General features: G+C 38.4%; 1 protein-coding gene across 1 annotated transcript in view; it reads left to right on the forward strand.

Annotated features, from left to right (window-relative positions):
• Positions 1 to 25,022, forward strand: part of MOB2 (MOB kinase activator 2) — a 120,795-nt gene that overhangs the window by 40,414 nt on the left and 55,359 nt on the right. The gene's annotated exons all lie outside the window — the stretch shown is intronic.

The raw sequence follows: 25,022 nt of genomic DNA on the forward strand, positions 1-25,022 counted from the left end.
GTAGTCTATAGGATTACTGTCCCATCTTCTGTATCATTTATCCGAAGTTATTTTTCATGTTGCTGGTAGACCTAGATGCTCATAAAACTTTATGAATATAATCTTTACCCTTTTGTTTCTGGTTGTAGTGCACTCTTGTCCTGACCTAATACAGTTTGTTTACAGTTGTTCATGCTGAATTCTAAGATAACTCTTTTCTGTGAGGCAAGGAGAGAATGTTCATTGCACATTAGGTGCTAGACTGATGCTAGCTTTAAAATCAGAATTGAAAATAGATACGTGAAAGAAATGCTTAAGTTCCAATGCAGCAACCTCTTTTCCACTACTGTGCCATAAAGAGTGCGAAACTATTTGTCTATTCACTTACCTCTAAGCTTATTAAAGCTTAGCTGTAACTGCTGGACCAAACAGGTGCATTTCCCATCCTACTTTAATGGCAACAACATGTAGACCTTAAGAGATAAAGCAGTCATCATCTTCATTAATCATAATACATGTTCATTCATATTTGTTTTTTTTCCTTGTTAGCATATCCTGACAGATGATTGTCTTTTCAGGTATTACTGCAGTTGCTGTCTTTTCCCCTCCACTTCCCCTCACTCACTTTGCTCCCTTGGCCTTCTTTGTGTACTTAAATTTTCTTCTAGGTTTTCTTCAAAGTGTGACTAATTGCATGAGTTTTAAAAGGATTATTGCGTATCCTCCCCCCCCCCCTTTTTTTTTCTTTTTTTTCCCTTCTTATTTCCATTCCACACACTCATACTCTTAGATTTTTGGACACATGCTGACCAGGGAACCCACCAGGGAAAGGTCGGTATGAAGGCTCAGTGCCAGGGACATATGATGTGGCTTCAGATCAGAGGCCAGATATCTCAAACTATACTTGCTGGATTTCAATCGACTTTGTGAACCATCCTCACAAGTGTCTGGGTGTGTGGTTAGTAAACTATTGACTTAAGTAAATAGAGTCCATCTTTCCAGTGGTAAGACAATGGGTGTCTCCGATCATAATGGGTAGTTTATTGTCTCCTTATGTTGCATTGACTCTAGAGCTGATGAACATAATTTTCTATAATTATCTGGCTCACTCCGCCTATGTTAGCTAGCTCCTATTATCGAAGGTTTTTAGGTGGTCTATAACTCATTTCAGTTTTAAATAACAATTTCTGGGTCAGATTTTCAGTTCATGGAGTTAGCTGATGTTCTAGTAGTAGCCAGCCATTCGTTGAGCATGTATAAATTGAACTTAAATAACTTCTGATGAAGGTACACCTTTTTAATCTGTTAAGAAACTAAAGAAGGGAGGAGATAAAACAGGAACTTAAAACCAGTTAATCAGCTACAGCTATTACACAGTAAATGACTGTAAATCATACAGTCAATATTTCATAACAGCAGATAAGTCTCAATTAGACAATCCTAAATGCTTGTGGGTGGAGCTATGAATATCATTATGCAGTTAGTGTATTACTCTAACAAGCAAACAGATCACACCCCTTAAATGAAAGGATTGATCTGAAAAGTGTTTGAACTATTTGAAATTAATTAGGAACCTTTTATACATTTCTCTGGAAAAGATTGGTTTCTAACAATTGTAAAATTGTTAAAGAAAATAAAAATAGAGTATACATGATAAAAAATCTGGCCAGGCTATCTCATGTAGCTTATTTATAGTATTTGGTTTTTAAACTACCCTATAAAAGAGTGTTGAATTTTCTTTAAGTCGTTTCTTGTATTATTTTTTTGGTCAAAATGAGACCAAAGTTATCTTCTCACAGTCGGTATTGTGACAAATGTAAATGAGAGAAAGGACAGAAGAAGCTATTCAACTAACTTTTAAAATCAATAATAAGACTAGAGAACAATAATTTGACTGCAAAAACAGCATTGCAAATGTGGTAGTGGCACTGCAGTGCATAATATTGCCTCTAGATTGTGTTGCTTTTACCACCAGGGAAGAAGCATTTTTATTATTATTAAACTTCAGAGACCATGTTTTGCCTAATGTTTCCCAGCACTTTACTGTTCCGATGATTTCCTTTGAGGTGCTGGATTTTTAAGGTTCTACCTGAAATTGATAAGTTTTCTGTGCTGCTGCAGCTTTTCTGTAACTTCTTTTCGTAGCCCAGTTGGGTTTTACTAAAGTTCTGCAATTTTTTTTTCTCTTGCAGTTCATTGCCTAAATTAATCTTTCCAACCAAGAGCTACATAAGAATCTTCCTGATAGCTTTAGTCTTTAAATGGGGAACTGTCTTTGCTTCCTAAATTTGATTTTAGAGTAGTTTATACCTAAATATATTGTGCTGTCAAGTATCCAGCTTTATTTCAGATTTAAATCCTCTTGGGTCTTCAAAGGTTTTTTTGCATTTACCTATATGATAAATAATGTCATACTCTTTGATATGAATAGGGTTAAAGAAATCTTGTAGACATCTTACTAAAACTCATGAAACTGTTGTTCAGTGAAGCCTCAGCTGGAAACAGGGTTTTTTTTCTTAACTTTCTACTTATTTTGGCAAAACTGTTACTTTCTCAAACTAAAACCATCAGTAATTCTCTGAAGTTTGTACATGAATGACAGTGTTGGTGATAACACTGTGTTGGTCTTTGTGATTATACAGCGGCCTGCTTCTGTTGTCCTAGTGCAGAGATAAGAATGACTGATTTTCTGGGAGAGTCACAGTTTGAAAATAGTTTGTAGGGTGATGGTCTTTATTGAATTTGAGCATATAAACTACTGTTTACCTGTCATGTCAAGAAATGTGTTGCAGGTGACAGGGATAAGTAGGACTCAAAACCTACCACTCATTCTTATGCATCTGCTTGTCAAAATAGCATCTGCTTTGTATGTAGTAAAACTGGGGCTCTGGTTGTTCATTATAGCATTAAGACCCTTTTCCTTTGCCCTTTTATTGGCTTTCTGCAGCTTTGTAGGAAATAGATTGTATAAAGCATGCCCCTGGAAAGCAGAGGCTGTTAAAAGGTTTAAGACAAATTTGTTTGAAGACAAAGAGGGCATTGAGGAAAATTGTGGAGAGGGATTGAAGGGCTTTTGCACTGCAACAGAGCCTTGTCTGTGCAAGACTCAGTCTGCCTCTGAGTTCCAGCAGGCTGCTAAGAAGCAGACCAAGAAAAGACCTTCCAAGACCCTGTTCCCTTCATCTGAAGTCTGCCATCTGGACAGAGGATGGCTAGAGGGTTCCTGGAACATATAGAAAGGAATCTCGAGGGCTGAAAATAAATGCCAGTGGAGACAGGAAGTGTCTGAGACGTAGGAGGGTTGGAGGAGGGGAGCTGCTTAACATCACTGCTCTGTAGGTCACAGTACTGGTAAGGATAAGAGGAAGATAAGGAGAGCCTCTGTGCTGCACTGCGACGTGCACGGTCTTTCCTCCAAGGCCTAAGTCCCTCTCTATTTACTGCTTTATGTATGTGGGGGCATTTTAGTTGTTTGTTTACAGAGGTTCATCAGTGAGTCAGGTCTTCTTCTCTTGTAGGAAGGAGCGCTTAAATTTGTAGCTTTTGGTATACTAGGGATTTTGAAATAGAAAAGGTTTATAGAAAGACAGATTGATGCTAGCTGGTCTTAAAATTTATCTTGATGCTGCCGTGTTTGTCATGAAGGTGTGTGTTACTTCAGCGTGGTGGTCGGTTGGTGGGGTCTGTTGCAGTCGGGTCAGATGATGTTATGAGTGGACTATGCTGCCCTGAATGATTTTTTTTTTTTCTCATGTAGTAAAGCCAGTGATCTCTGGGATATTTTATTACTTTAGTGTGCTTCAGTAAGTGTTATAATACTGGAAAACAATACTCTTCCTTTTTGGGTTATGATGTTGGCGTAGTCTTGGTTGTCTTCTCTGAATGGAAATGTCAGCTAATCACACCACTCATCTTTTCTTTCTATAAGAGCCTGTTATATCTCCAAGAGAAAACTTAGAGTGAGAATTCTTTGCATTGCATGTTGTGGTTTTTAAGGATAACCAGCCAGATAATGGTGAATGTTTTTGCTTTTTGTGCTGTAAGTATTAAGTTGAAACGAGGTAAGTTTTGTTGCTCAAGATATTTCAAGCAGCTCCTTCCTATCAGTAAGCTTTGTAATGCACACAATAAGTGACTCTTCACAAGATTTTAGGGCTATTATCATCTAAAGAATTCTCTCAGAAGGCCAAGACATTAACTAGATGAAGTTAGACTCTGTGTGCAGCTGAGCTTCCTTCATTTTCCTTCACTTAATGCTTCTGAAAAATGAAAATTAAAAATGAGAGTATCCTCAAACATTCAGTTTATATCCCATGTGAAGCTGGTGGTACCATTTCTTATTGCTGCCCTTGGAAGTTGAGTGTGCATTAAGCGCCTGCTAGAACTGACCAGTAGTAGAAAGGCCTTTCTGGGTAAGAGGAGATTTGCAGAGAAATTGTTTTATCAGGTACATGCACTAGCAGCTGCCTTGGTGAGATCACCGCAGATAGTTTATGGTTTGATTGAAACTTGATGGGGTAATGAGGGCATGATACCTGAGAGTAAAAGGCACAGGTTTGCAATGAGGATCATGTCAAAGTAACAGTAATTTTCAGGTTCCTCATGGTACTTGTTCAGTGAATTAGCCTGTTAGTCTAATGTTTTAATACAGCTGTCTGGTAGGATTATGTAGCTGAAAGACCATACATCTAACTGACAGGAATCTGTCTGGGAATTCTAATTTACATGTTAATCAATATGCTGAATTTGAAAAACCATATGAATGTTATAAATTTGTAATGGAAAAAATAGATCCTTCCACAGCAAGATCTTTACTGCTGGAAGATGTCTTGTTTTAGTTTCCCTCTAAATTACTCACTATATTATCACTTACAGTGTACCAGTAAGGACTGTAATTATTTTAGAGACTTTGCACACAGCTACCATTTGAATCTGTAATTAGGGGAAGTGCAGGTTATCTGTGCTTAGGTTAAATTGTTCTTCAGCTGCAGTATGTATTTCAGACTCCATAGCACAGAGTAGAGCTACATAGTGTTGCAAGGTGAAATACTAATTTATGCATTTAAATGCATCTTGCTCTTGAGAAAGAAATAAATAGTGGATAGCATCATCTGTGTGCCAGCTCATTATCTTATATGTGGTTGGTTTTGTTAAAAAAATGAATTAAAAATTAAAAAAATCCTTAAATGTTTTAGGACTGCGTAGTGGTAAGCTACAGTCTTTGATAAGAGGAGTGTGACATGTTCTTTTCTTTTGCAAGCTTTCCCAAATGTCATTTGTTTTTTCACAGAGCAGTAGTTTTCCAGAAAAGGAATTTCAGTAGTTTGTCATTGTTCAAATGAGTCATCACTGATTCTTTGCTGAAAGTCTGAATTTTTCTTATTGTTCGTATCTTATATTGTTGTTGCAAATACCAGGATTTTAGGTTGCTGTTGCTTTTGCAGCAGTAACTTAAGTAATTTGTAACCTTTCTTGGCTTGTAAATATGTAACTGGAGCGCAGTGGAGTATGGCAACATGGGAAGGGCATACCTTTCTTTAGGCACCAGGAAAGAGCACACCTTTTTTTAGGTACCAGGAAAGAGCACAGAGTGTTATAGTCTAATTGTGAGCTAGGCTTGAAAAAAATCCTGTATTCTCAAGGAGCTTTTTGAGTTCATGGCTGTGTTTTTCACCTTTCTGTCATGATCAAAAATAAGGAAATGACCTTTAAATTGAATCTTTTTGCACTATCTATAAAGAAAGACAAAACAGCTTAAAGATTATGACACTTAATTGTTTTAGTAAGCTTAGTCAAAACTTACTACAGCTACTTTTCCTCTTCGAGCACTTGCTGTTGTACTTTTTTGAAGTTTGTGAATTTTGTTAAAGCAAAATTATGGGATTTTGTTAAAATACCTGCAGGTGAAAGGTGGCATTTCATGTAAGAAGTTTCATGTAAACGCACATGCATATGCATTCCTTATAGCACATAATTGCTTTCTGCCTGACTCATAATATGAACTATCTCTTTGTTGTCATGGAATTTCTGAAATAGGGAGGTTGCTGGTCAGTGATACACATAAGGAAAGCAATTGTTTTTTGTGTGATTGTGCAAAATTTGTGCACTGGTAATGGAAGTGAAGGAAAAGATGGCCTTGAAGAGTAAGCTTGATTCTAATGTGAGTGGAGAGAACTTTGTAATATATGGACTTGAAATTATCTTAGTCAATAGGTTAATCAAAGTTGGTGACATACATTAACAAATGTCCAAGTGTTGCAGTGACATTCCATAAATCTGTTAATGAATATAAAATATCAATTACTGTTATGGAGACAGGGGAAACGGGAAGAGGCAGAGACATTAAAAGGGTGAAGCAAGGACTCTGGCTCTAGATTCATAGTGTTTTGTAGATGCTTGCATAAATTGTTTATCTGGCACTTGAAACTTCAGAGGCAGAGATAAGGCATCTCACTTGATGATCCAAATTCTTCAGTATGTATTACTGCATAAGTGTAGTGTATGAGGCAAGTTAAATGCTGTTAAAATGATGCTGTCAACCTGCAACAAAGCTTTATGAGAACTGTTGTCTGGTATAGGACCAAAATGGGCTTGTGCCCTGGTAGTGATTCACAGAAAACTGGCCTTGGTTTTTCACCACTTATGAAGAATAGAGCTTTTTGTCACTTAAACTTCAAATGGGCATGTTTTTAAAGGTTAACAGCAAAAGTACAATAATTCCCTTTCTAGCTTTCACTGCTCTGAGCTAAGCTTTATCTTATTTTGTCGCAATGTAGTGAGTGTTTTGTTTCTAGAACAAGTAGATAATCCATTACTGTACCAGGATGCGGGGAGGCTGGTAGTACATATTAACAGAGTACAATTTTTCATTGAATTAGTTGTTGGAAGGAAAAAAATAGAATTTTTAGGAATAGAATTTTAGGAATGATTTTCTGAATGATGATATAGCCTAAGTTTTAAAAATAAATTGGGTTTCAGCTGTTATTGTGGAAGTTGATTTGTAAATAATTTGTGGGGTTAAAGTATGATGCTTATTTGATGCTCTCAATATGACTGTAAAGAGCTGTTCTGGGAATGCAGCAATTGATTCAGCATCTGTTCTGTTGAATCCCTGGATTGAATTTAATTGGAAATGGAGAGCTCTGCTAACCTTTTTAAGGGCGCTTTTTTTTTTTTTTTTTTTTTTTAATATATTACTTTTTATAGGCCTTTTCAGTTGTGAGATGAGCACCTGAAAAATCGAAGGATCCTACAGTGGCGCATGAGTTTAAAGGGTAGGTGTGAAGAAGAGTACAATATAAAAGCTAAATACCTTTATATGGGTGCAAATTACAACTATGGGGAAATGTAGATAGGTAGAGGAAGAAATGCCAGCTCTGCTGGAGGCAGACAGGTTTGCAGTTACTGGAGATTTCCTTCTTTCATCATCTGGAGCTGAACCCAGTAGCGTACTTTGTCTAGGCTAGTGCAGAGCAAATGCAATTGTAAAGATGCTCATGTATCCTACTGGAACTGAGTGTTTACAGTCAGTAGGTGCAAGAAGGCTGCTTTAAGGCCTGAAGTGTTTAACTGTTGCATTTTGAAACTTGAGTTGCTTGACATTGCATGCCTAAATTGCTTTAATGTGCATCATTTTGGATATGTACCAGGTGGCTGAAATTCAGAGAATAAACACCTTATTACTCTGGTGATATCTTTGTAAAAGTTGCTCTGACTATATACTTTTAAAAATTTTAACTATTAAACTAAAGTAGTTCAAGGACAACCTGTACTGTGGTTTAGTATCTGTTTTTTGGTTTTGCTTCTAGACATGACAGGTATAGAAGCCAAACATTCTTCATGCTTTTACTTTTAAATTATGTGACTGCGAAGATACAGCCAGACATTTTGCTAATTGGTCCTTTACATTATTTTTTTTTTTTTTAAGGTAAATTATTTTTATTCACAGTATAAGTGAATGTTAACGTTTCTTGGCAGATAAGATTGCTCTGTCTCTTTAAATATCTGACAGAAGATGGTGTCAACTGGACAATAGCATAGTGTGAAAATGGCCCATTATGAGCTGCTCCAACTACTGGAGACTTTAAGCTCTTAGCACACTGTACTCTTTGACCCTAAGCAATTTTTGTCCCATTTCACTGACTAAAACTGGAGAATGCTCCATACTGCAGAGATGTAAATGACCTGGCCAATGATGTGACAATTGACCTTTTGAAAATTGTATCTTGAGCCCTCTTCACAGCACTGTAGGCAAGACCACTTTTATTACTGTAGGATAGTAACTTCAAGCAAAATTGCGTGAACTTGGGTTAAAAGTCCAAACTAAGTAAGTAAATAACAACAATAAAAATAATAATAAAAAAAAATAGATAAATAGTAGATGTTCCAGAACAGCATGTAAGGGGAATTCCCTTCTCAATTTACTGTGCAAGATTTCTTTTGCCCTCTTTTGCCCATGTGCTGGGAATCTAAAATTACATTTAGAATGGTTTTAATGATGGCTTTTGAACTAATCCTTCTGAATCATGAATGCAAGCTAACAGCTCTGTGGTTGTGAACCTAAACATTTATACATTCAAGATTTAGGTTAAATCCCCCTTGTGTGAGTTGAAATTCTATGAAAGAGCATGTGTATAGAAGGAATGTCTCAGACAGGTACCCAGCCTCCTTTTGATAAGTTCCAAACCTCTGTGATTGCCTGTGTTTCACCCACCGCAGTTAGTTAAGCCGTGCTCTAGTGGAAATATACAGGTAACTAAACAGGAAGTTCCACCTGAACATGAGGAAGAACTTCTTTACTGTGAGGATGACAGCATTGGAATAGGTTGCCCAGAGAGGTTGTGGAGTCTTCTTCCCTGAAGATAGTAAAGAGCCATCTGGACACAGTCCTGAGTAATCATGTGCTTTAGGTTGACCCTGCCTGAGCAGAGAGATTGCAGTAGATGACCCTCAGTAGTCCCTTCCAATATCAACCATTCTGTGATTCAGTGAAACACAGTGAGTCAGGTTAAAACATACGACTGTAGTCTTAGTATTCCTTTTCAGTCTTGGAAGTAGTACAGATGGAAACTTAAAAAAGGAAGCGGAACACAAGTGCAGTCTTAAGTAAGCAAGCTGAATATATTGGCAGGAGAGACTTCTTGTGGGGAAAGAGTAGGCTGTATGTGGTATGTACCCTTAGATAGTCTTGAAGAGAAAAGTATTTGGCTCTCATATGCGCATGTGAAGGTGTATGTGGTGCTAAATTGATGATGGTTAGAAGTCTTTAAGAAATAGTCATGAGCCTTTCAAATGAAAGGCTGATACTGCCTGAGAAACATGATGGTTTTGAGTCAACTCTGACCTGTCATATGAAGTTCTGTGACTTCATTAATTTGGCAGTCACTATTTCAAATTTAAACTGAGTTGCTTCCGGGTTATTCAGAGTTTTCAGCCAAAACCTGGTTCTCTCATCTAAGCTTGTCTTTGCAGCAAGATCAGTCGCTCCCCTTAAGCTGGTCTTCTAGGTAATGGCACAGTAAAAGCATAAAAATTCTGGTGATAACTTAGAAATTCTGCTTTTAATGTTGAGTCACTCCATCTTTTGACAGGAAGAAAATGCTTCATTCCCCAAACAGGATTATTTTGCTTTGTTCTACCAGATCACTTTTTGGCCGCTGAAGGAGTATGTTGCCTTCTCTCTGGGAGTATTTAAGATCAGCTTTCTAGATTAAACACTTTTAGGATATGACTATGTATAGGATCGGATAAATAATGTAAGTGAGGAGTTAAGGATTGCCTTGGATTGTAAGGCAGTCACGTAAGCTAGACAGACTACTCAGTGGGAGTCTGTAAAACCACAAATGTGGCCAGGCAGCAGTCATATGGAGTTTGGATGGAATTTAGTGGCTGGTGTACAATTTTTTCTAACTTGATAATGGTAGAATATAAAGTAAGAATCCAGTAATCACGCGTTGCCTACAGTGTTGCTTTGAGAGCTGAGCTCTATGTTCAACAAAAATCTTTAGAGAAAGTAGGTGTGTATGCGTACAGAAGAGAGAACGAAGGGCAGTTATTCAGAACTGAAGTGCAGCTTCTCTCATGTAAGAAGTATTTTGAAAGGCATGAGGCTTAAGCAGTGACATTTGAATTGAGAACTGAGGACTTGGGAATTTTGTTATTCTTTCATTTGGTGCTTGGCTTTATGTAAGTCAGTTCAACTCATAAAACTAGACTTTGTATCTTCTCAGTTTCTGGCTGCCCAAATGCTTCTTGAAGTATCATTATTGCCATTTTACCCATTGCGAAAAGGAGATTCCAAAGTAGAAGACATGAGCTAACTAAATGTAGCAGACTTTATTCCTGGCTGCAGAACATTTAAGTATTGAGGAGTCATTTATAGCTACCAGCTATCAGATTTTGAAAGTCCAGTATTCCGGTCTAATTAGATTTTTACTTGATATTCGCTGCTGTGCCTTACCTAATACAATGAAAATGCGCAATACAGAAGATAACCTGTGTGCCTTATCTTCGGTAATGTAGAAAGACAGGAGCAGCACTGAGATTTTGATTCGGTTTCCAAACTGTTTCCTTTCATTTGTTCCACTTTATAGCTGTTTCCTCCTGGATTTTTCTGTTCTGATGACTGTAACAATCACTGAGATGAGACAGGTTGCAGGGATTGTGGCTTTTTCCGAAGTGCTGTAAGAATTTCCCAAAGTGCTATATAAATGTTAATGTTCTGATGTCCTGAAATACTTTGACTGGGGTGAAGTGTTCTTGCCTTTCTTTGAAGGATGGATGACTGGGGTTATGCATGGGGTTTGTCTACAAAGACTTTTTTAGTTAGACATTTGGGGTCTTGCAAAAATGCAGGTAACAGCAGCTGAAATCCAACTTGACAAGAGCTTATTTAGGATCATCTGAAAGAGCCAGTGTTCAACTGATTTATGTTGCTGTATTTGCCATTGACACACATGGTATTTTTCACTCTCCACTTAATTTCAGAGAAGCTGTTGCATTGTCTGTGTTAATTTAGAATACTACAGAATAATCTGCAAAAATAATATTGTATTTATTGGTTTTGAGGTAGTTGATTCTCTCTGAAGTTGTATCACATAAAGCATGTCTGCTGTTAGTCTACAAATGTAGAATGATAATTTTAATGATCAGAATCTATGCTGAAATGTTCAGTTCTCCACTGTTAATCTTTTCATACCAACCAGTCAGCAACTGACAGAGTAGCATAAAGCTTCTGATTATGGTTGTCTTACTGTAACATATGTTTGGCTTTATAGTCTTTTTTGCTAAACTTTGGTGTTGTGTTGTCCTATGTCTGCCTCCTTTGGCCAAAGCCAACTATATTCCATGAGTGCAGAAGCATTCGTTTGTTTAGATTTTTACTGGATGCTGAATTCCAGGGAGTTGATCAGGATTCCCCTTCCCGAGTAAGCATCTTTACACAGATCTTTCAGACCCATCTAAGTTAGGAATGGCAAAAGAACAACTTAATGGCAGCCAGATTTGTCATCTTTTGCAGGTGTAAATGTTAGACTTTCAAAGTAAATAATTTTTTTAACTTATATTTGGCAGTAAGAATCTGTATTTGCAGTCTGAACTTGGGACTTAAGTGAATTTCTGTTCCTCTAATGCAAGAGGAGCAGTGACAAGGATAGTAATTGTAAGAGATGAGTGAATCTTTGAGGACCCGGGGGAGGGTGTGCAAGAGCAAGCGCATCCCTGGGCTGCATCAAAAGGAGCGTGACCAGCAGGTCGAAGGAGGTGATCCTGCCCTCCACTCTGCTCTCGTGAGACCTCACTTGGAGTATTGTGTGCAGTTCTGGTGTCCTCAACATAAAAAGGACATGGAACTGTTGGAACAAGTCCAGAGGAGGGCCACGAGGATGATCAGGGGACTGGAGCACCTCCCGTATAAAGACAGGCTGAGAAAGTTGGGGCTGTTCAGCCTGGAGAAGAGAAGGCTGCGTGGAGACCTCATAGCAGCTTTCCAGTATCTGAAGGGGGGCGATAAGAATGCTGGGGATGGACTATTCATCAGGGACTTTAGTGACAGGACAAGGGGTAACGGGTTAAAACTTAAACAGGGGAAGTTTAGATTGGATATAAGGAAGAAATTCTTTACTGTGATGGTGGTGAGGCACTGGAATGGGTTGCCCAGGGAAGCTGTGAATGCTCCATCCTTGGTGGTGTTCAAGGCCAGGTTGGATGAGGCCTTTGGTGGCATGTTTTAGTGTGAGGTGTCCCTGTTGGAACTAGATGATCTTAAGGTCCTTTCCAACCCTAACTATTCTATGATTCTATAATCTAGTTTAAAAGGAGATTCAGAGAGTGAGGGCCTGACATTTTTCATTTGTTTCAAATTACAAATATTTTAATGACTAAGTACGTAGTTGTATATCTCCCTACCTTTTGTACTCACTAACCTATATATAGCATGCAGTCTCCCTTATAAAATTTATACACTTATTACCCAGTTGTATTTCCTGATGCATCTTATTTTTAATGCTTTGTTTTGTATTTGGCCAAAATGACAGCTCTTTTTAAAATTGTTAGAATTTTTCTTCCTTTTTCTTTATTAAAGGTTTAGATAGCAAAAGCTTCACTTGTGATATACAAGCTTTCTGTATTGGAACCTGGGTACTGTTTTATTATTAACAAGACCAATCTATCTGGATTTGAACTTTTTTTAGTACAAAAATTGGTTGTAGCTTTTAGCACCTTAGTGTGAGGCCACTTAACTAAATTTAAAAATTAAAAAGAGGGAAGAAGCAAGTTGTGCAGTAGAAGGTACTTTTTCTTTCTGCTTGTTTTGTGGGGATTTGTACGTGCCTGATCGCATGTTTAACATGTTTAGCTGAGTTTAACTAAAGTCTCTTTCTCAGAAATGTCTCTCCTGTTCTCCCTCCGTGGTACTCCCAGACTTCTCCTGGATTGTATCATTAGCTAAATTTTGCAGCAGAGGCTTTTATACCGACTGGGACTTACTGGGTGGGGCATTTTGGTAAGTCATACAGTTGTTTCCTGTTCTTGGACTTGAAGGGGCAGTGCCTGCTCTAAATTACCTGCTTGCTGCTCTTGCCAAGAACATCAATCTTCTCTTACTATTTATTATGTTACTTTATGAGCCTTCCTTTGAGATGGACAAAGTTTTGGGGGCTGATCTGAATGGGTGTCTTCATGCTCTATGGCAATTTGCCACAGTTATATAAATAACTGTTGTCCACGTGGCTGGTCTTAATGGCCATCTGCACGAGGCAGGGCAACTTTCACCTCTTACTGGAAAACTTATTTTGCCACAGCACACTTGTTAACCCTGTTTAGGGACCTCTCTCTAACACTGAAACTAATAAATTCTGTCCAGCTGCCTCTGTTTTTAAAGCCTAGAAATCAATTCAGGTAAGTTAAAAATAGGTCACTCAAACACTGTGAAGTGTGATACCAGACTAGATACTTAACTACTTTGGACAGCCCTCCCAAAGAGTGATCAGTCCGTGTTCATTTGCTCCAAACCTACCTCCAGGAAACTGCCCAAAATGGGGGATCAAAGCAGGCAGTGTGCCAAGGGTTTGTGTTTCAGGCAGTTTGGCACACGCTGAAAAGCTTGGTCTTTCCCGTATTAAGCCGTGGGCAGACATCCATTAAGAATGATTAGGCAGAATTTATATAAAGGTGTTCTATGATGTTGCATGTGCTTTTTTTTTTTTTTTTTTTTTTTTTTCTTCCCTTCTCCTGTCCTCGTACTTGAGAAGTTTTGTGTGGGTGTGTATTTTGTTCTAAATTTATAAACCTCGGCTTTTGCCCTTGTCCGGCAGAGACTGCTCACCCACCCTTTTCCGTTTCCAGGCGGATTGCTTTTCTGTTATTTCAGTTCTCTAACTTTCTCCAACGCTGTCTTGTTTTGCTTATTAGGAAGTGCTTTCAATAACCCTTTCAGTCCTGCTGTCATCTTTGCCTCGCGTCAGGGCTGGCTGCTGTATTCATTTAATAAAAACTCTCTCTTAAGAAGAGACTTCTTAAGACTTCTTATGTGTTACAGCTTTCTGTTTTTTTACAGGGAATGTGATATGGCTTTCATTTCTGTATTGACCACTGTAGTGTCCCTGCACAGGTTTTTTTTTTTTCTTTTCAATACCAAGCCAAAACCCTCACTGAAATGGGATTTCTTTACAGCTTTGGCAAAGAAATCTCTGAGCTCTGAAGCTGAGGCAGCACTATCTTCATGTGTCAAATGAATTAGCAGAATTTGGGGAAAAATCTATTTCTAGCAATGTCTTAGAGTAAATTTTCCTGTTCTCCTACTCCTCTTTTATTGTTTCATTCTCTATACAGCAGTGATTGATGTTGACCTCTAAGATCTTTGTTTCTCTAATATGAGTGTTTAAATTAAGCCTGAATTAGCTAAGTGGTTAAGTAGAAGTAAAGTGAACTTGACTGACCCACTGTTTGGTGCCCTGGCTGATGTAATTGTAATTGGGTGATGTGATTGTAATACAAACTGCTGTAAGTGTGTATTCAGACCAGTAAAGTAGACTCAAATTTGTTTCTTGTAACAATTTAGTGCTTCATTGATTATCTTCAGAATTAACTTGGCCAGCCTCTAAGTGCAAGTTATGACGCAAGGCAGTAGAAAACAAGGTTAAGCATTAGGTTTGTGGGTGTTTTCTGGAAGAAGATTGTTCTCTTAAATAGCATGACAAATTAATATAGATTTTTCAAAACGGGTATAGGGAATGGGTCAAGGATACATGTATAAAAAACCCTTAAGTGCTGTAAAAGTAACTTAAAAACTGGTGGAAAGCCATGGCTCTGGAAAACATGGTACATATGGGTACACTGTCTCCTCGCTTTCCTGACCAGATGTGGATAACTGAGGTTGCTAGTGAGTGTTTCTTTTTAGATGTAGAAAGATGTTTCATTCATATGCAAAACTCTCCCTGGACGAATAATTAAGCTTTGAGTGTACTGTAGGTCTTCCAGGTAGTAGAGGCCTAGCTATTCTCCTCTGTACCCAGCGTTTCACTTAACATGTGCGTTTCCTTATTAAATGGAGATTTTTTTTTTTTTTTTAGTAGTAATTGAAACAGATTTTTTTTTAATACTGTTTTCAAAGCACCAAGTGGCTGGGAGATGGTTGAAAATGATAAACCATCCATACTAATTTCTGTTATCTAAAGAACTGTATTTTAAGCTAATGTCCAGAATTACTGGGCCAAATGGTCCTGTTGAAATTCCCCTCAGAAACAGAGCAGTGGTTAGATGAATATTTAGCCTGAAAAGAAATAATCCAATCTAAAGTTTATGGACTCTGCTTGGGGAAGGGAATAAAAGAGAAGTGGCCTGTAAGAATGCTTTATTTGTCAGAAGGGATCTTAAGGAGACATAAAGATACTTTCCCTCCTCCCATGTTTTTTCACCACAGTAACGATGATTCAGTTTGTGTATGCTCTCTGGAATGCGTACATGTAGGGAGAAGAGAAAAGGGTTTCTTCAGGTGCAGCTAGCTGAAAATAGGGTAGGAGATAATGTGTATACCATATTGCCTCACCGTGGAGTTGCCTACTTCAGTGAGTTTGTATTTATTTTCATGTTGACTAAAAATAAGGGTGTTTTATCTTTGTTAACCAAACACATTTCTCCAGAAGACCTCTCTGAAGCAGGAATTCATTGTTTCTGAAGCAGTTGAGTTGGCAAGTAGGCTTAGCTGTGTTTCTGCGGTAAGTTCTTTTGTCCATGATAGCATTTTGGAATCCCAGCATCAGTGTGGCTGGCTCTGGCTCTGATTGGACAGTTTATATTTAGTTGCTGGTTTCCTATAATAGTTTTCAGATGGAGATGTTAAAGAACACATACTCTTGTGCTGCTGTAATCTCTGAAAGAGGATGGGGGAGTGAAAAAGAAAAAAAGCATTGATGTCTTTTCAGCAGAAGTAGAGTTTGGAAAAAAAACCCAGCAGCTTCTTGCAGCAAGAGAATGCTAAAACTTATTTTTAAGAAATGAGGTAGCCAGTAAAATCAAAATGCTCAGAAGATCTGTGGGTACATCCCTTAAATTTTGTATCCAGAAAAAAAAGCTGTGGGAAGATCTGCTTTTTAAGAATTACAGAACTTGTGATTCTGCAGTTTACAATAGTAGTCAATTGCTGTTAAGTAGTAGGCATCAGACACCACCTCATGACCTGTGTTCCATATTGCTGGTGCACTTCCAATGCAAATTAATAGATACCCACCCCCACCCCCCCAGTGTCATATATGATTTAATTTTACTGTCAGATGTGCCTTTTAAGTGAGGCATGGTTTATTTAAATTAAAACTGAAGACTTATTGGATTTACTCTGAGCTTGGGTTTAAGACAACCTCTCCAGAAGTCCTGTCTTTAAGGAAGAAAACTGAGTTCAGTTTTTTGTTTGATTCTGAGTTTGCAGAGCATTTAGAAATGATCTGTACGTAAATTCTTTTGGTTTATTAGCTTTAACTATTTTTAATTCTTTAAATTGTTAACCAAATAAATCATCCTAGTTTTCTTTGATAAGCTTCCAAGAATATGCCACTGCTTTATCCAGCTGCATGCAGGGACCTAACTTGTAGCTTTTCTGTGGCCATAGTGGATCTTCACTTGCTTGAGGGACATCAGAGCCCGACCATAGCAACTGGAATAATCAGGCCCAGATGCCAGCCAGCATGTAGGTAGGATCTTTGCAAAGTTGATGGTTGAGAAGAAATTGAAGTATGATTCTTCTCCCCACCCCCCCCCCCCCACCCCCCCAATGCGTATAATAACAGCAGAGAGCTGCTGCCACTGTGGTAGTAATGTCTTGCACCTAATTGCACTTCTGGCCAATATAACTTATTTTGAGGGGAAAAAATCTGAAATGCTGAAATCTAGTTTGCCTCATGTGGTTACACAGCGCAGTTTTCATTTTCTTCCATGGGAAGCAAATCATAGAAAGCTAGGGATGAGACACAGCTATAGGAGGAAAACTATTCAGTCCTCAGCTAGGGAGCAAGATCATTTCAAAGGCCTGCAAGCATGTAGACTCTGTAATCTATTCCTGTACTTAAAAACAAACAAAACCTGAAACAAAAAAATTTAAACTGACCTGGTTTGTTTCTTAGTTAATTCAAGTCCCTTTGTGATGGATAGAGCAGAAAGAACATTTTGTTTCCTTTTTCTTTACACCAGTTTCTACATTCTTGGAAGGTATCTTGTTTTCCTCCCTCGTTTTTCTCATCTGTGAGATAGATAATATTCTTCTTGGTCCTCTCTGGGCTCCAGCTAAATGGAGACATCTATCTTCAACTGGGGTGCCAAGGGTTGGGCACGATACTCCAGCTGAGGCTTGATAGATGCTGAGAATTGCTTTCTGTCTTGCAGTTGTAGCATATTTGTACAGCTCAGTCTCATTGCCTTTTTCAACAGTACAATGTTGTTGATTTCTGCAGCCTATAATTCATTGTAACCCTTTTTTCTCTCAACACTTGTGATCTAATCAGTCCCTAGATAGGTATGCTTGGTTACCACCTAACTGTATAATCTCAGGCACCTAGAAAGAAATAAAGCAATTCTCCTATTTTTGGGCTGGGTTTCTTTAATTTTCAGATGACAGCTCTGAAGGAACAATGCAAAGATGGGATCAAGATGAAATTCAGCTTGACAAACATATTGTCCTTAGATATTCTGACCGTTAAAATACAGAATAATGCTGTACTCAGGCCGGAGTTCTGTGGGACCTTACGCATTGCTTCCCTCTGTTTAAGTAGTGAATATTTAATCTTTGTATTTGGGTAGCGTGCAGTTTTCCCATTATGCCAGAGCAGTTTCATCTAGGCCACAAGTGACAGTCAGTCATTTCAATATTCATTGTTAAAAATGCTTTTTTGTGTGATTTATTACTTGAGTCAGTGCTTATTTGCTCACAGACAGTAAATGATCAACAATTATCTGGAGCAATTTTTGCTTTGTGTGGTAGATTCACTTCTCTGGTCCAGGCAGTAAGCTGTGCAGCTGTTCAGTTCACATCTATCAGGGAATGGTAAGGTGAACAGAAAGGAAGGAAAACAGCCTCATCAGAGACAGTGCAATTGTGTGATTTATGCAGGGCAGCCTGCCCAGGACTGGACTGCTGCAGGATATTTTTCTCTGCAGTGCTGGAGCATGACTTTAGATCTGCTTGGTTTTAACTTTATACAGGGAAAATAAACCTCTTAACCACTAGCTGTGTGTCCCTTTCCACATGTGTAGTTTCCAGCTCGATATAAGGGGGAAAAAGCCTCACAGGGTCTGAGTATTTGTTATTTAGGGCTTCTTGTTTAATTGCCTTGTGCTCTGAGGGTAGTGCTGACTACTTGATAGTCACAACAAGGCTCGTGAGGAGGAGGGAACAGATCTGAAGCTGCTTTCAGACTAATTGGAAGAAGAGCAGCTCACCGATAAAACAGCTTTCTACAAGATTTATTCTTGCACATGCAGGTAGTGGTTAAGGTATTTTATAAAACCCCTTCTCCGTGAATATTTGCTGCTTTTCCTTGGTGGGCAGCAAGGATTTTGTCAGAAATGTGTTGGGGAGATTTTACACCTCCAGACTCCTGTCTGGCTGCAGGCAGTTTCCTCTGGGCTTCCTGCTAAGTGGCTCTGGTGGTGGTTTTGCATTGTTCCTCACTGATGACTCAGAGAAACAGGAAGGAGGTCCCCTGGTGAACAAAAAGCATAACCACCAAACAGGTGCCTGTATTCTGGTCTAGCAGAGGACAAACCACCTCATTCTGGATTTTTTCCTAAGATTGTTATCTGCAAGTATGAGACTCAAGAGGAATGGTTCGTACACACTGAATGGGTAAGAGCGAGTCTGCATCCTTTTTTGAATCCTCACCATTAAAACCACGTGAAAACGGAAGCCTTTATTTTTTTTCTAGTGACGGGGTATGTGAAATAATGACCAAGTCTTTTGTCTCAAAAAGAGCAAAGCATCACAGCATATGAAATATGCAGCTTATTTAGATTGTGCTGCATTTTATTAGGTTTGTTTTTAAAGTGTACGCGTTTTGTGGGGGCAGGTTAGAGTTGCCTGTGTGTTAAGTTGAGGTGGATCTGCTCAGTAAAACCAGCAAAGCATTAGGAACTGTGTGATTCCCAAAGAGATGCCTGTGGTAATTATTTTAAGCGTTTATCAGCAAACATTCTGTGCTTTTGATAAGAACAAGGGCTCAACTCCTTAAATGTGATGCTACCCGATAGGGAATACAAATGATTTTTTACATCTTGTCAGTCTAAAAAATAAGTTTAGTTTCAGATACTTAAAACTTCTCTGAGCTACTTTACTAGTTTTGTTGTTTTGAAAATGCTGGTTTTGAAAATACTGGTTTTGTGGGGGTTTGTGTTGTTTCCCCAACCTCTATCTTTTATTAAAGAAAGATTATTTTTCTTTAATAATATGAGAGGATTATTAAATCCTCTCAGTAACAGAAAATATACACCATTACTGGAAATAAGATAACTAACTAAATATTCCTTGTTTAAGGAATATTTTTGTAAAACTGAAAATAGGGAATTTTCAGGTGACAGTATTTTTTTTTTCTTTTTTTAATAATTGCGTTTGATTTTACTAAAGCAGATTCTTTTGTGTCTTCAAATTTTATTTCTCAGCACCGCATACGTGAACTGAAGATGACTTGTATTTCCATGGGGCAGTGTTAACTGTTCCTTCGTACCTGGCAGGTGACTTGACAAATGAAGAAATTTTTTTGTCTTGCAGTGTGGTTTTATTTTGTGGCTGCTTTTAACCTTCTGTAATGAGTAAGCACTGTGATCAGTGCTTCACTGGCTTAGTGCTTCATTCCTGAAAAGCCCAGATATGTGGAGTACAAGTGTGCAGACTAGCCCAAAACTGCTTAGCTGCTTTAAACTGATGGTCCATTGTGCATCTGGTTGGAAATCTCTGCATTAAGAGAGGGAAATAGCAGACCAAGCATATCAGATAGGAAGGACTTTGGCAGTGTTGTTCAGATGGTCTGCACTGTTTTTTGCTTACACTGGCTTGCACAGTGCCACTTAGAAGGAAGGGTCCTTTGCTTTGCCAACATATGTTTAAATTTGGGTGTTTTGTTTGTTTGTTTTGATTTTTTTGTTTGTTTTGTTTTTAATTTGATTTGGATTAGGTTTTTAAAGGCAAACTAGATGGATGCTAACATATTCCTGCCTTATCCTTAGGGGTTTTTTTATAACTGTGATATAAGTTCCATTATCTGACTGCATGCGAAATCAGACATAATTGAAAGTTATCATCCTACAGTATTTGCTTTTAAGCTGTAAGATAAATTTGTCACTCAGTGGGATTGAGTTTGTAGTAGATGGAGGTTAAGAATATATTAGCATTAACTTGGATTTTCTTGCAGAGCTTTTTGACCCTTTGAGAGATTATCTTAATCTAGGGAGTCAATTAAGAAATCATGCTAAAATGCAAAATGTAATGGATATTGCTTATGCTAAAGAAAGTTTTCAGATTTTAGTTATAGGAAGCACAATCTTTAATTGATTTGAGGTTTATTAAAAATGAATGCATGGGATAGAACTTCAGGGAAATAAGTTGTGCAAGATCGCCCTGTGCATCTGTTCTGCCTTGTTCTAACTTGCAGGATGCTGTATAATAATTTTAAGGAATTTCAGTTGTTGTGGCCCAGTGCATACCTGGCATTACATTTTACAGCAAGCATTTAACTGGAAGTGTTGTATTAGAGTGAGTAAAACTAGTGGCACCTGGATGCTTGCATGGAAAAGAAGCTTCAACTGTGAGTTTGTGGGAGACTCCAATATTATCTGATTCTAACATGCTGACGTGCTTTGCTCTATTAAACAACAGATGCTGAGGAGTGAATTTACCTAATTAAAGAAATTCCTTTTATGTTTATCTCTTCCCTAGATGTTTTAATAATGCAAGGTAATGGAAAAAGAGCTGTGTTTTCCTGTTTAGCCTAAACTTCTGGCATGTCAGCAGAAAGGGTTGTTTTGATCTGTAGGGGTTTTTGTTTGGGACAGCGTGTTCCACTTGACAGGTGGAGCAGCACCCTCTTGGCGCAGGTCAGTTGAGGAGAGGGGAGCTGATTGGCATGGAATGTTATAGGGCAAATACAAATGCAACTGCGGCAGGTACATGCACATGGCAGGGACATAGCTACTGCAGGATCAGTCTTTGCATGAATTCTGTCAGCTTGTCTTTTTTTTTTTTTTTTTTTTTTTTTAATAGAAGTGGGCGGTTTGCACAGCCAAATGTGCGTACCTCAAAATATTCAGCGTGTTCAGAGATATAACTGCAGAGTATGGTGATAAACTCACTTGAGTATACTCCAAATCAGACAAGGCGGTGGCACACTAAATATTTAATAATGTTACAAGTTAAAAGGTTATGCATCAGGAGCAATAGGAGAGGATTCTTTACATCAAAGGTAATTTTGACCTTCCTACTGTGTTGAATTTTATTTTGTAAACTGGAGCTGTTGAACTTCCAGTAAGTTCACATTAAAATTTGTAACTTAGAATCCGTGAGGGAGAACAAGAATTCTGTTTAAACCCTCAGCTTCTGAAAGTGCAACTTACGTACTTTATCCAGATCTTCTTAAAAAGTAAATAGACTATGCCTAAATCTTTTAAGTTCTCACATATTGATTAATCAAGCTCTAGATGGTGTTTTTGTTTTAGGTGATTCTGGTATCTTGGATGAGGCAACTAAAAAGAGGGATTGGGCTTCTGCAATCACTAGGATACAGGGGTTATGTGAATGTCCTTAAATCTTTTGAAAAAAGATACTAACTTTTCCTGTTGATAGTTCTGACTTTGACACAGATATTTGATCCAGTTGTAAGGAAAATCTTGATTCTTGCTTTTGATTTTGCTTGTAAGCAAAGAACTATAGCAAGAGCCATCACAACAATTAGTTTTTCCCGTGGTATGATTTGATCAGGCTCTGATTGCACTTAGAAACTCATAAAGGGGAAGAAAGTCTGCAAGTGGAGCTAAGATACTTGAAAATGTTTTCAAACCTAATACCAGCAAAAATCTCCCCCTGCTTAGCCTTTCTCCTGTTCTGCTGTAAAGCAGTTGATACTAGTGTAAGAACTGTACAAATATAAACTGTAAACACAACTAAAATCCAGAGTTTCACTTAGAAACAGTGATTTATAGGTATTCTTTCAGCAGGTCTCACTGGATATGGGCATGTTTGCTCTTGCTTTTTGAAGTGGCTAATGGTGACATGTTTGTTGAGACAGGGATTTGGTGATGAGATTTGTCAGAGGATAGTGAGTTAGGAGACCTACCTTATCTTGCAAAGCTGAGGGAGAAATCTTACCTGCCAGCATCTCTTTGACAATGTTGTTAAGTCAGCTTTGCTGTTATGTGCTCACCTGGAATATGATTATATTTCTTTGCATTACAAAGTTTCTTTTTATAAATGATCTCTTTTGGCGGTCAACTTGGGAGATATCCCTTTATTTGCTTGGTGCTGTGTTTACTGACAGTGAAAAATGCACTGGCACTGTAATCTTTTCAGCATCATTTTCTTTTGTCTTTGTAAATGTGTCTGTGTTTTTGTGGTTTTGGGGTTGGTTTTTTTTTTTTTTTTTTTTTTTTTTTTTTTTTTTTTTTTTTTTTTGTTTTTTTTTTTTTTTTTGGTGTCTTGTCCCTTTAGCATTTAGAATTACCAACAGTATAAGTCTTTGCACACTGGTAAGGTGTCAAATATTAGACATGTTTATTAGACATCTATTTCCTCTTTTTCCTCTAATGAGTTAAGGAAGGGTGTAAATCCAAAGCATGCACTTCACAAGATATGACCTCAACGCACCCAAAACAATTATGCAGCTTGAGCTTTGGTGGTGTGATCCAAACTTCCTGTGCCTTTTAGAATCATAATATATGGGCCTACGCATTCCTATAACATTTGTAGTGGTGCAGATCTGTGCCTGTGCTGGTTTACATTTGCAATGGACATGCCCGCTGTAGGAAAGCTTTGCTGCTGTGTGCAATTTTAGAAGTGAAGAGCTCTTTTGGACAGCTGGCAACTTGCTGGCCTTGTTTTAAATATCATAGTTTACCTAGTAGACTGTTTATCAGTATAAAATTGCACCCGAATTGGGATTTCTGATGACCCTGGTCAGCGAGCCAACATGATGCCTCATTGCTCTCTTCTGCTTGGCATGGCAATTTTGACAAGGCCATGCAGCTCTGCAGTATTTTCTAAATCAGTGCAGGTTTAGAAACTTGTCAGCTATCTGAAGATGACTTAAAACTAAGCAATGACCTCTCCAACTCCTTCATAGTGGCCATCCCAAACTCATGGTAATGGAAACTGGACAGCAGGTACAAGACGTTATTTAATTGAAACGGATATGTAGCACAAGGTAAAATGTTTAAATGTTAACTATTTTTTATCTTATCATTGTTACTGTACCTAACTTTGCACTGCTGAATAGCTGCTGCATGGCATGTTTTCCTGGGACAAAGGAACATAGCTAGATCATGCATTCCGAAATCTGTCAGGGGCGAAAGCTTTGAAAATGCATTTTGCAGCCAGCACCTCAGTTGGTGCCTGTGGTGCTGAGGAGCACTTGCTCAGTCATGAGAAGTTTGTGTTTACCTTGTGATGTTGGTGTTCCAACTGAGAATTCAAACAGTTTGACATCTCCCTTCTCCTGCTCAGCGTTGCCCTCGCCCTTCTGAAAATGCTCTTTGAGTTCTGCTCTGCACAGACACTTTTTTTTTACTTCTTTCTCCATTCATCTTAGGGCTATGTGTACATGAAGGCATTTATGTACGATCAAAGGCAGAAGTAACTGATGCCTTGAAATAATTCAGATTGGATGGAGACAACATCCTTAGGAACATCTTAATGATTAGTTGGATGCTCAGCGGATTGATAAAAATATTGTTGGCCCCATGATCTGTTTCCTCTGCTCCAAGCCACTGCTTTAAACTAATGACTGTTGATTTTGAGCCAAGCACTGAAATTGAAAAAGCATGTATTTTTCTTGTGTGCTTCCATCTTGTACTGATGCAAAGCAAGCCAAGGAGAAGAAGTTCTATCTTGTTTGTTTTGCCCCAAAAGGTGCAAATTGGAAAAAGCATAGTGAGCCTGCTTCAGAACGCTTTTTTAGTATGTATTGTTGCAAATGCAGGAAAACTAGCACTAAAGGGATGTGACCAACAGCTTGTGAAAGCTTGTTGAAATAGCTCATCTGGCAGACAGAATAGTATGAACACCCAAATACCTTATCTGAGGAGAAGCAGCTGTTTGAACTGCTTTACAGTCCTCCCAAATTACCACATCTCTATCACATGAAAAAAAGGGAAAATCTAAGGGTAGCAATAGAGACTGTTATCCTTGGAAAGCCCAGCACAGATTTATCAGATTAAGGCAAAAAAATGTAGATTATCCACTTCAGTTTTTGTTGGATAGGGAAGCCATTTTTGGAGAGTCTTCTTCAGAATGCTATATGATGTCAAAAAATGTAAGCCAAGATGCAACGTCAGCACTGCTGACTGAACTCTGCCTGACTTGAGGTGATCTTAGTACTTTTTTGTCAGCTATAGCCCTTTGTGGTCATTTGTAACATAACACAGTTTGCTCTTCAGTTTTCTGAAGCTGACAGTGATTTTCCTTCATGCTTCAGTTACAAAGTGAGGTGGCTCCTCAGGTGTCATTAAAATGTCCCCTATTTTGTTATTTTTTGGAGGAGGGTTACTGCAGTGTGTGCAGGGATGAAGAAAGGACTGCTGGCTGATGCTGACCACTGCTGTGTGCTCAATGCCTTGGAAGTTCATGAGTGCAGGTTCTGGTTGCTGTACTCCTAGTGCTTTGCCTGAGAAAGACCCCCCTGCCTCTCCTTTACCTTATTGTTGCTTCTCCTGTAGGAACTTTGGAGACGAATGTGGAGTCATCAAAACCTGGAGAAGCAGAGTGATGATGAGCACAATGGTCTTGAAAGCAAGCAGCAGGGCTGACAGTGGTCTCCTTGTCACTGTCTGGTGACAATAACTTACCATCTGCAGCAATTCTA

The sequence above is a fragment of the Psittacula echo genome (assembly GCF_963264785.1).
Source record: "Psittacula echo genome assembly, chromosome: 5".
Classification (NCBI taxonomy): domain Eukaryota; kingdom Metazoa; phylum Chordata; class Aves; order Psittaciformes; family Psittacidae; genus Psittacula; species Psittacula echo.